Consider the following 11967-nt stretch of genomic DNA (forward strand, 5'->3'; position numbering starts at 1 on the left):
CACACGGTCGCACACACAGGCGTGTACTAGGCCGTGTGTCCAAGTTAGTTTCAACCATGGGCTAGACACACGGGTGTGTGGTCAGCTGTGTAGCCAAGTCAGTAGCCTCCCTAATTTTCACACGGCCTGGCACACGAGCGTTTCTTATGGCTGTGTGGACAAGTCAGTATATATGCCTTGTTTTGACACGATGCAGACACACGGACGTGTCTAATGCCTTGTGAGGCACACGGTCTATTCAAATGGGCATGTGACCTCTGTAACTTTGAAAAATGTTTTAAGTTTTCAAAAAATATTGTATGAGTTCGGTTTAGTCCCAACCCCTTCTTAATGCATGTTCAAGGTCTCGATGACTTGTATAAGGGACTCTATTGTGAAGCATGATTACGATTTTGGATGAAGTTTATGAATTATTTTTAAAATGTTCTGATTCGTCCAGCAACGCCTTTAACCCTAGTTTGATGACAGATAAGTGTTGGGGTGTTGTAACACCCGCACTTTAGACTGCTGTTTGAGTCGGACACGAGGGGTTAACAGACTTAATTCACTTATTTACAGTCCATTTTAAAAATTTCCAGACTAGCTGGCTAACTGCGTCACTGTCACCTTAAAAATCATATCTTGAGTTCAAAAACTTGAAAATCAGTTTCGTAAATTTTCCCTAAGACTAGACTCATATATCCATCTACAAAATTTTTTCTAGAATTTTTGGTTGGGCCAATTAGTACAGTTTATTAGTTAAAGTCTCCCCTGTTTCAGGGTTCGACTGCTCTGCCCTTTATGCATTACGACTTATATATCTCCTTGTACAGGGCTTTAATACTTATGCCGTTTGTTTCTAATGAAAGTAGACTCAAAAAGGAATCTATAAATATATGGAATGACTTCTAATTATCTCTGGTTAATTTATAATGAATTTCCAAAGTCAGATCAGGGGATCCAGAAATCGTTCTGGCCCTGTCCCACGAAAACTTAAATATCTCTTAAAATACAACTCATATGACCGTTTTGTTTCTTCCATATGAAAGTAGATTTGTCAAGGTTCGATTAAATAATTTATTCACTATTTAATTCCATTTATACTATTTTTACTGCTTTTTCAAATTCACACCACTGCTGCTGTCAGCATCTGCCTTTAAGGTAGACTTTACCTATTACATAGTTTCCATGATTCAACCAACCCCTTAGCATATATAGCACAAAGTATGATCATGATTAACCATTCCAATGGCCAATCATTGCCAAGCATATCCACACCTCTCAATAACGATATACATACAAAATGATTATAACATTATGCTCAAAATATATATAAGCCATTTTCGCATTGCTATCCAAATTTATACAAAACCAAATGGTACATGACCAACAACAAAAAGGGTAGTCCTATACATGCCATTTCAGAGTTCAACCAAAAGTTTACCAAAGGGGCTTTGATAGTGTGGACGACTTCGACTTCGACAATCCCGAGTCCGATAGCTGACGCACCAAAATCTATAAAACAGAGATTCAAAGAACGGAGTAAGCATTTAATGCTTAGTAAGTTTTGAGCAATAAAATTAGGCACAACTGAAGTATAGCATTCATATAACTAAACGGATAACTTCATATACACATATTCTCAAAAATCAGTCCTACTTCACATTTCCAACCCTTATATTCATACATAAGGGATCAACTTACCCAAAGGCCCAAAGCTCACTAATCGATCGAGCGGATAATATTTAAACGAAATCACTACTCCAATGCATATACGAAACGTACCTTATCGTTGGGATTTTATGAGCGTATCAATTGAAATTATTACAGCAAGATCGCTCATTCCCAAACCAAGTACCTTCGGGGTTTAGCCGGATATAGCTTCTCGCTCAAATGCCTTCGTGACTTAGCCCGGTTATAGTAACTCGCACAATTGCCTTCGGGACTTAGCCCGGTTATAGTAACTCGCACAATTGCCTTCGGGACTTGGCCCGGTTATAGTAACTCGCACAAATGCCTTCTGGACTTAGCCCGGTTATCAATCCGAATATCCATGCACATATCAATAAATCATGACACATCAATATTTCACTTTCGTAACTAGAATTCAAACACAAGTCACTTATCAAGCATTATCATTTTCAGCTCAAAAGCTACGTACAAAGGGCATGATTTTGATTTTCTTATAACATAATCTAATCGAATCATAATCTAAGTTTCATTACTCGAAAACTTACCTCGGATGTTGTCGAACGATTTCGACGGCTATTCGATCAATTTTTCCTTTCCCTTGTCCAACTTTGGTCCTCTAAGCTCTTAAGCTAATTCAAACAAATTTAACTTATTAAAGTCTCATTATGCTAGCTTATGGCCGAATATGACAATGAATTTGATAGGTCATATAGCCACCTTTAGCTCAAATACAAAATGGTCATACGCATTTTTAATCACATTGAGCAATTTAATACAATTAATCTAACATTTCCTCATGTGCACGTTTATTACTGAATACACAAATCATTAACCTAATATCAATTATCTGAGCACTTTAACAAAATTCTCCTTGAGCCGAGTACCTAAGTCAAGATAGACTCATCATTATGCTCGCCTCTAACCGAATACATGCAACACCAATGTACCTCATGTGGCTGAATATGCATGTCTATGTTGAGGCCGATTATATGCTTAATACTTCTTACAAGTATGGTTACTTGTATTGACTATATATCATTTTGTTTCAAGTTCAAAACTCGGCTAATACACATATATACACTAGTAATCAAATACTAACATTTTGCACTTCACCTTACTACCATTTCTCATCTACTTCCTACCATGGCCGAATGCATCAAGACACCATACCATTTCAATTTTGGTCATGGGTTACACAAAGAACTTAATGTCTAACTCAAAATGCCAAAAAGAAAATCCAAGAGTCATCAAACACCATCACATGTATCATTACAAAGCTTCACACTTAGCATGCAAATGACATCAACACAAATCCACCTTAGCCGAAACTTAACTCATCTTCATGCCTCATCACCACAACATCAAACACCAACCAAGAAGACAACACCCATGGCCGAATATCATCTCCATCTCATAGCAAAGATTTAAACCATGGGCTAGGTAGAACTCAAACTAACAACTAAAAACATGCATCAATCTCATGAAACAACATCAAACATACCTTAGTCTAGCAAACCACCATAGCCGATTTCCTCAAAGCTCTTTTTCCTTCTTTTTCTTTCTTCTATTCGGCCAAGAACATGAGAGCTTTTTTTCTTTCTTTTTTTTTTTTCATCATCATTTACCTTCCCATTATTATTTTATTGCCCATACTCCTTATTTTATTTTTCCTAATTTATGACATGTTTTACCCATAACATTTTGTCCACCCTCCTTGTCATGGCCGGCCACTTACTAATTAAGGGGGAAATTGACATGCAAGTCCACCCTTTTGATCTCATAGACTAATAGATCCTTATAGATCGACCTATCACATTTCAAAAGTGTCACACATAAGTCCTATTAGCTAAATTCACATGCAATTGACTAAATCGAAGCTTAAAACTTTCACACATTCATATTCACATATTTTAGACAATAATCATTATATTCAAATAATTTGGTGATCGGGTTTAGCGGTCCCAAACCGCTTCGACTAGGGTCACTTTAGGGTTGTCACAACTCTCCCCACTTAAGAAATTTTCGTCCCGAAAATCTTACCGGTAAATAAGTTTGGGTATCGTTCTTTCATAGAGTTCTCGGGTTCCCAAGTAGCTTCTTCCATCCCGTGTTTGAGCCATAACACTTTTACTAAAGGAACCTTTTTGTTTCACAACTCTCTCACTTCACGAGCTAGGATACTAATTGGTTCTTCTTCATAACTCATATCGGTTTGAATTTCAACCTCGGAGGACTTACTATGTGCGAGGATCGATCAGAACGTCAAGCATCGAAACATGAAAACGTTGTGGATCCTTTCAAGTTCGGGGTAAAAGCAACCTATATGCAACTGGACCAACTCGTTCGGAGATTTCATACGGCCCAATGAATCTCGGACTCAACTTGCCCTTACGCCCAAATCTGAGTATTTTTTCCAAGGTGAAACCTTAAGAAACACTTTATCTCCCACCGATACTCAATGTCCTTTCGTTTCAAATCCGCACGACTTGAAGATCCGATGTCGCCTTCAGACTTTCACGAATTATTTTACTTTCTACTCAAAGATCTTTAATCAAGTCAACTCCAAAAATTTTTCTTTCACCGAGCTCGGTCCAAAACAATGGTGTACGGAATTTTCGACCGTACAAAGCCTCGTAAGGCGCCATCTTAATGCTTGATCTGAAAACTATTGTTGTGCGAACTCAATCAAAGGTAGATACCGTTCCCATGAACCACTAAACTCAAGGATGCAGATCTCAACATATCCTCGAGTATCCGAATTATCCGCCAGATTGACCATCGATTTGGGGATGAAAAGCGGTGCTAAAATGCAACTTGGTACCCAAAGCTTCTTGCAATTTCTTCCAAAATTGCGAGGTGAATCTCGGATCTCTATCCCACACAATAGAAATGGGCACCCGTGTAATCTCACAATCGAGAAACATACAATTCAGCTAGTTTATCCAATGAAAAATCCGTGCGACGGAATAAAATGAGCCAACTTAGTCACCTCTATCAACAACAACCCAAATCGCATATTTCTTACTTGTCGACAATGGCAACCCAGACACAAAATCCATCGTGACTCGATCCCATTTCCATTCAGGTACCATGATCGGCTGGAGTAAACCCGTAGGCACTTGATGTTCCGCCTTCACTTGCTGACATATTAAACACTTCGAAACAAAATCGAAAATGTCTGGTTTCATACCATGCCACCAAAACTGACGTCCCAGATCGTTGTACATTTTCGTACTCCCCGGGTGAATTGACATTCGGCTACAATGAGCTTCGTTCAGAATCATCGAAATGAGTTCTAAATTTCTTGGAACACACAAACGACTTCTGAACCTCAAACAATCGTCATCATCAATTTGAAACTCTGATTCCGTATTCGGAACACATTCAGCCCATTTTGCAACCAATTCATCATCGACTTTTTGAGCTTCACGAATTTGATGGATCAACAATGGTTTGGCCTTTAATTCTTCCACTAACACATTGTCGGATAGAAAGGACAAGTGTACATTCATCGCTCGTAAAGCAAACAGTGATTTATGACTTAAGGCATCCGCAACCACATTAGCCTTTCCCGGGTGATAGTCAATGACAAGCTCATAATCTTTCAACAACTCGAGCCAACGTCTTTGTCGCAGATTTAAGTCTCTTTGAGTCATCAAATATTTGAGACTTTTGTGATCCGAATATACATGGCACTTCTCACCAAATAAGTAATGTCGCCATATTTTCAAGGCAAACACAATGGCAGCTAGTTCAAGATCATGGGTCGGATAATTTTTCTCATGTGGCTTTAATTGTCTCGACGCATAGGCCACAACTCGACCTTCTTGCATCAATACGCAACCCAACCCAATTAGGGAGGCATCACTATAGATGACAAACTCTTTGCCTGATTCGGGCTGCACTAGAATTGGAGCTTCAGTCAAATAAGTTTTCAGTTGATCAAAACTTTTCTGACATTTTTCCATCCATTCGAACTTAACTCTTTTTGAAGTAGCTTCGTTATTGGTGTGGCTATCATCAAGAAACCTTTACAAACCGTCGGTAGTAACCGCAAGTCCCAAAAAGCTCGAACCTCGGAATATTTCTGAGGCTTCCGCTAAGTATGGTCAAATTTTGTTCGGATCCACTCAAATGCCGATGCAGATACCACGTGACCCAAGAAGCTAACCTCTCTAACCGTAACTCACACTTCATCGAACTTAGCATATAACTCGCTATCTCGTAAAATTTGCAACACTAATCCTGTGTGTTCAAAGATGATCGGTTTCATTTCTAATAGACCAAAATATCATCGATAAACACAACTACATACCGATCCAAATACGGTCTAAAAATCTGATTCATCAAATCCATAAATACCATGGGGCATTAGTGAGCCCAAACGGCATCACTAAGAATCCGTAGTGACCGTATCTCGCTCGAAGCGCTTTGGGTATATCTCGAATCTCGAATTCAAGAATCGATAATAACCCGATCTCAAATCTATCTTTGAAAACACTGAGGCTCCTTTTAGTTGATCAAACAAATCGTCAATACACGGTATCGGATATTTATTCTTTATTGTCACCTTATTCAGCTGACGATAATCGATGCACAACCTCATGGTTCCGTCCTTCTTTTTCACAAACAATACTGGTGCACCCCAAAGTGAGAAACTTGGTCGAGCGAAACCTCTATCCGTCAACTCTTGCAACCGAGCTTTCAAGCTGCTTTTAACTCGGTTGGTGCCATATGATACGGCTATCGAAATCGGTGTAGTCCTGCACAAGCTCAATACCAAACTCTACCTCCGAATGTGGTAAACCCGTAATTCTTCGGGAAAACGTCCGGTATTCACAAACCACCGCAGATGATTCAAGTTTCTTTTCCGCTCTTTATTATCAAGTACGTATGCAAGATACGCTTCACACCCTTTCTCACATATTTATGAGCTAACATCGAGGATATTATAGTGGCGACCCATTCAAGTCGAGAGACTCAACTCGAATCATCTCATTATTTGCACACCTTAAATCGATAGTTTTTCTTTTGCAATTTACAACTGCATCGTGAACAGTTAGCCAATCCATACCGAGGATAACATCAAATTCATCAAACGGCAAAAGCATCAAATTGGCCAGAAATCAGTAACCTCAGATTTCTAAGGGACATTTCTTACACACTTTGTCGACAAGCACATAACGACCCAAGGGATTTGACACCCGAATTACGAACTCAGTAGACTCAACAGGTAAAGTCTTACTGGTTGCTAAGGTTTTACATATATAAGAATGAGTAGAACCAGGGTCAATCAAAGCAATCACATTAGTATCAAAGAGAGTGAAAGTACCGGTAATAACATCTGGCGAAGAAGCATCCTCGCGTGCGCGAATAGCATAAGCTCTAGCAGGAGCACGAGCCTCAGATCTGGTTGTAGCATCTCTAGATCCTCTCTGACTGCCACTAGCATTGCCCGTATTCCTAGATGGTCTACCCCGAGCAGTAGTAGCACCAGGTTTCCCACTCTGATTTATATTCTGTTCAGACAACCTCGGGCAATCTTTAATAAAGTGGTCAACTGATCCGCACTTGTAACAGGAGCGGTCATGGAATCTACAACTCCCCGAATGCCATTTACCACAATACGGACACTCCGTTCTATCTCGACGATCATTTCCAACACTGGTGACCGAAGTGACTCGTGCACTAACAGGGGGTGGATCACGGTCTCGTCTAGAAAAACCCAAAGTGTCTCTAGATCGGCCCAAATCATCTCTAAATTTCTTCGATGACTGTTGATAGGGCCTCCCCGAAGACCTCTTACGAAACTCCTTTGCTCCCATATCAGCTTTTCTTTTCTCCATACTGAGCTCCTCGGCTTTGCAAGCTCGCTCGACAAGTACCACAAATTCTCGGATTTCCAAAATGCCAACATACAGCTTTATATCATCATTCAGTCCATCCTTGAAACGTTTACACATTACGGCTTCTGAGGAAATGCATTCTCGAGCGTACCGGCTAAGCCTTACAAACTTTAATTCATAGTCGGTAACTGACATAGAACCTTGTTTAAGTTCAAGAAATTCCTTCCGTTTTTGATCCATGAATCTTTGACTGATATACTTTTTTCGAAACTCGGTTTGGAAAAACTCCTGTGTTACTTGATCTTTGGGCACAACAAGTCAACGATTCCACCAATAGTAGGCGTAATCACGTAGCAAGGAGATAGTACACTTTAGGCACTCATCGGTGTGCAAGATAGCTCATCGAGTACCGAATAGTGTGGTCCAACCAAAATTCAGCTTGCTCGGCATCATCGCTGTCCGTAGCTTTAAATTCAGTAGCCCCGTGTTTTCGAATTCTGTCAACTGGGGGCTTATTTTGTGACAGCCCAAAATTGACCCTAGTCGGAAGGTGGTCTCGGGACCACAAAACCGAGGCATAAAAATAATTAAAAATTTATTTTGATGCCTATAATATGTGTGTGCTCATGTATGACATTTTATGATGATTGATTTAGTGTTATAAGGGTGAATTCCACAAGAAAGGACTTAGTAATGAACTTTGAAAGTATGATAGGAAATGTGTGATGACTAATTAAAGCATGCATGCAAAATAATGGACTTGCATGTCAAATTCCCCTTTATAGGTGGTGGCGGCCATGACAAGGAGGATGGGCTAAACATGTCATGAAACATGTTTTGTTGGTGCATTAGGGTGAAATAATAAACAAAGGTGTATGGGTGATAAAAATGAAAAAAATGTGTGTGAGTGTGGTAATCCCCCCATTGCCGTGAGTTGTAGAGAAGGAAAGAAAAAATTTTGTTCATCCTTTCTTTGAGCCAAAACTAAGGAAGAAGGAGGATTTTTGCTTCATGCTTGGTTTGGAAGAGATCTAGAAGGAGATTTGGCTAAGTTTGCATCAAGATTAAGGTATGTATGAGGTTGTGTTAGGAGTTTCATGCATGTTTTGGTTGCTAACTTGATGTGCATGTTAGCCATGGCTCAAATCTTTGTTAAGCCATGGAAATGGTATTTGGCCAAAGTTGTTATGGTGATAAAGCCATTGCATGCTAAGTGTGAATCTTGATGATGATGCATGCAATGATGGATTGTCTACTCTTGAGTAAGATTTTGAGCTTTCTTTTGTTTTATCATGATTGAAGTTGAAAAGGAGCATGATTGTCATATTCGCCATGATGCATTCATGAGCATGGTTCATGCTTCTTGCATGTTAGTTAAAATTTGTGTTTTGGATGGCTATGGACACCTTGAAATTCGCCATGCTCATATATGTATATATATGTTTGCACATGATGTTTTGGTTATGAAGGAAGTGATGAATAAGTTTGTTTAAAGAAGAAGATGTTGAAGAATAATTGTGAAATTGTAAGCACATTCGCCTAGCACACATATGAGTGCTTGATGCTATATTGTAAGTTTTGAGCTACAATATGCAAAGCATTAACTAGTAAAATGCATGCTGTTTTGTGTGGTATTAAGTGCATAATTGGCCTCAACATGGACAAGTATATTCGCCTTGGGTAGCCTATTGAAGGCCTTAGCTTTTCCTTGATGCTCGAATAAATTGTATTGAATTGCTTGATGTAGTATAAAATGTGCATGACCATTGTGTATTCAAGCTAAAGGGTGGCCATATGACCATTTAAATTCCTTGTCATATTCGCCATAAGCTAGCACAATGAGGTTTTGATAAATTGAATTTGTTTGAATTAGCTCAAGAGCTAAGAGGGCTACAATTGGACAAGGGAAGGAAAAGTAATCGAATAGCCGTAAAAGCCGTTCGACAACATCCGAGGTAAGTCCTCAAGAAGTGACCTTACTTGAATTATGTGGAATGAAATATGGATGTATTGATTATTGATTTATGTGTGTATGAGTATTCGAATGATACCCGGCTAAGTCCCGGCGATTATGTTAGTGATTATAATTGTGTTTGAGCCTTAGTAACGAAAATAAATATGTATGTCCAATGATTATTGATGTATGTGTGCATGAGAAATTGAATGATATCCGGCTAAGCCCCAAGACAATTATGCTGGAAATTATAACCGGTTAAGACCGAAGGCAATTGTGCTAGTGGCTACATCCGGCTAAGACCAAGGCATTCGTGCGAAGTCATTCTATCCGGCTAAGACCAAGGCATTTGTGCAAATCGTGATATCCGGGTTAAGTCCGTGAGGCCTTGGTGCGGGTTACCATAACCGGCTATGTCCCAAGGCGATTGATCGAGTAGCGCATCCGGTTAAACTCAAGGTATGTGATTTGAAAATTATAAGCTTGCTGGAAAATTTCAGCTAATGCACTTGTGAAATTTCCCAATGACAAGGTAAGTGCGGTGTGTGCTTTATGGGCTAGGAGTAAGAGCGTGTGAATATCCGCTCCTATGATGGAACGAGTTATCGGCCTTAATGAAGCCGTTATTTGTGTATGAACATAAGAGTTGGGATGGTGAAGTAAGTATGATTATGTGAATGTGCATTAATGAAATGATGCATTTAACTATGTGAATGTATTGCTGTAATTAGAGTTGATTATATTCCTTGAGACTTACTAAGCATAAAATGCTTACTCCGCCGCTTTGGCTCTCGGTTTTCTAGATTTCGCCGATAGCAATCGGATTCGGGATCGTTGAAGTCGAAGTCATCCACACTATCAAGCCCCCATTTTGGTATAAATTCTTGGTTGAACTTGAAATGGCATGTATAGGACTACCCTTGTTGGTTTAAATATGTTATGATGTATATGTATACGGCCATGCGAAAATGGCTCGTAATAGTGAAGTATCAACTTAAACTATTTGCGGTTTGTATATATATATATATGGTGTCATGATGTGACTATGAATTGGAAATGGGAATGTTGGTCACATGATCAGCCATTGGCATGGTTAAAATGATCATATGTGGACCTATGTAAGGCAAGACTAGTTGGTTCATGGAGACTACAAAATAGGTAAGACCTACCTTAAAAACAGATGCTGCCAGCTGCAGTAACGTGAATGTGAAAAATCACCAAAATTTGTAGGAATGGTATTAAATAGTGAATCAGCTATGTAAATGAACATTGATGAGTCTATTTTCATATGGAAGAAACGAAATGGTCATAGGAGTTACATGTTAAGAGATATTAAAGCTATTGTAAGACAGGGCCAGAACGGTTTCTGGGTTCCCTGTCGCAACTTTAAAATTTACTATAAATTATCCAGAAAGAATTAGGAGACATACCTTATATTTACAGATTCCATTTTGAGTCTAGTTTCATTAGAAACAAACGGCACCAGCATTAAAGCCCTGTACAGAGAGATATTCAAGTTATACCGCGCGAAGGTCAGAGCAGTCGATCCCTGTAACATGGGTGACTTTAACTAATAAACTGTACCAATTGGCCCGACCAAAAATTCTAGAAATAAATCCATGGATGGATATATGAGTCTAAATTCAGGGAAAATTTATGAAACCAGTTTCCGAGTTTTGAAACTAGAGATATGATTTTTAAGGCGACAGTGACGCAGTTTTTCCAGCCTGACTGGAAATGTCCAATGGATGGGCAAAACAAGTGAACTTGGCTTGCTAACCCCTCGTGTCCGACACCGGCGATGGTCTCGGGTTCGGGGTGTTACATATTTGACCTTTTTTGGTCGGTTTCCAGAGGTATTGTAGGTGCGGGGGTGGTATTAGTCGGGAATGGAGGTTGTGGAACAGCCGTATTAGTTCGAATGTATTGGTTAAACCAATCATTCATCACGCTATAAAAAGCTTGCCTAGCCTCATCATTCGGATTGCTAGCAATAGGTTGAGAGTCTGCCGGCGCTGTCCCTTGTGCGGGAGCAGGCTCTACACTCTCAAGATCATCAGCTACCGCTCGGTCGGGATCGGGATCCATTACTATAAATAAGCACATTTGTAAATGTCAGAAATCACCACACTATCAAATAATCACAAAATGGCATGTATAGCTAGACCCAAACGTATTACGGTAGTCCTAGAATCAACTAAACCGTAGCTTTGATACCAATAAAATTGTAACACCCCGTACCCGAGACCGTTGCCGGAGTCGGACACGAGGGGTTAACAGACTTAATTCACTTATTTACAGTCCATTTTAAAAATTTCCAGACTAGCTGGCTAACTACGTCACTGTCACCTTAAATATCATATCTTGAGTTCCAAAACTCGAAAATCAGTTTCGTAAATTTTCCATGAGACTAGACTCATATATCCATCTAAAAATTTTTTTCTAGAATTTTTGGTTGGGCAAATTAGTACAGTTTATTAGTTAAAGTCTCCCCTG

The sequence above is a fragment of the Gossypium arboreum genome, chromosome 2, assembly GCF_025698485.1.
Source record: "Gossypium arboreum isolate Shixiya-1 chromosome 2, ASM2569848v2, whole genome shotgun sequence".
Taxonomy (NCBI): Eukaryota; Viridiplantae; Streptophyta; class Magnoliopsida; order Malvales; family Malvaceae; genus Gossypium; species Gossypium arboreum.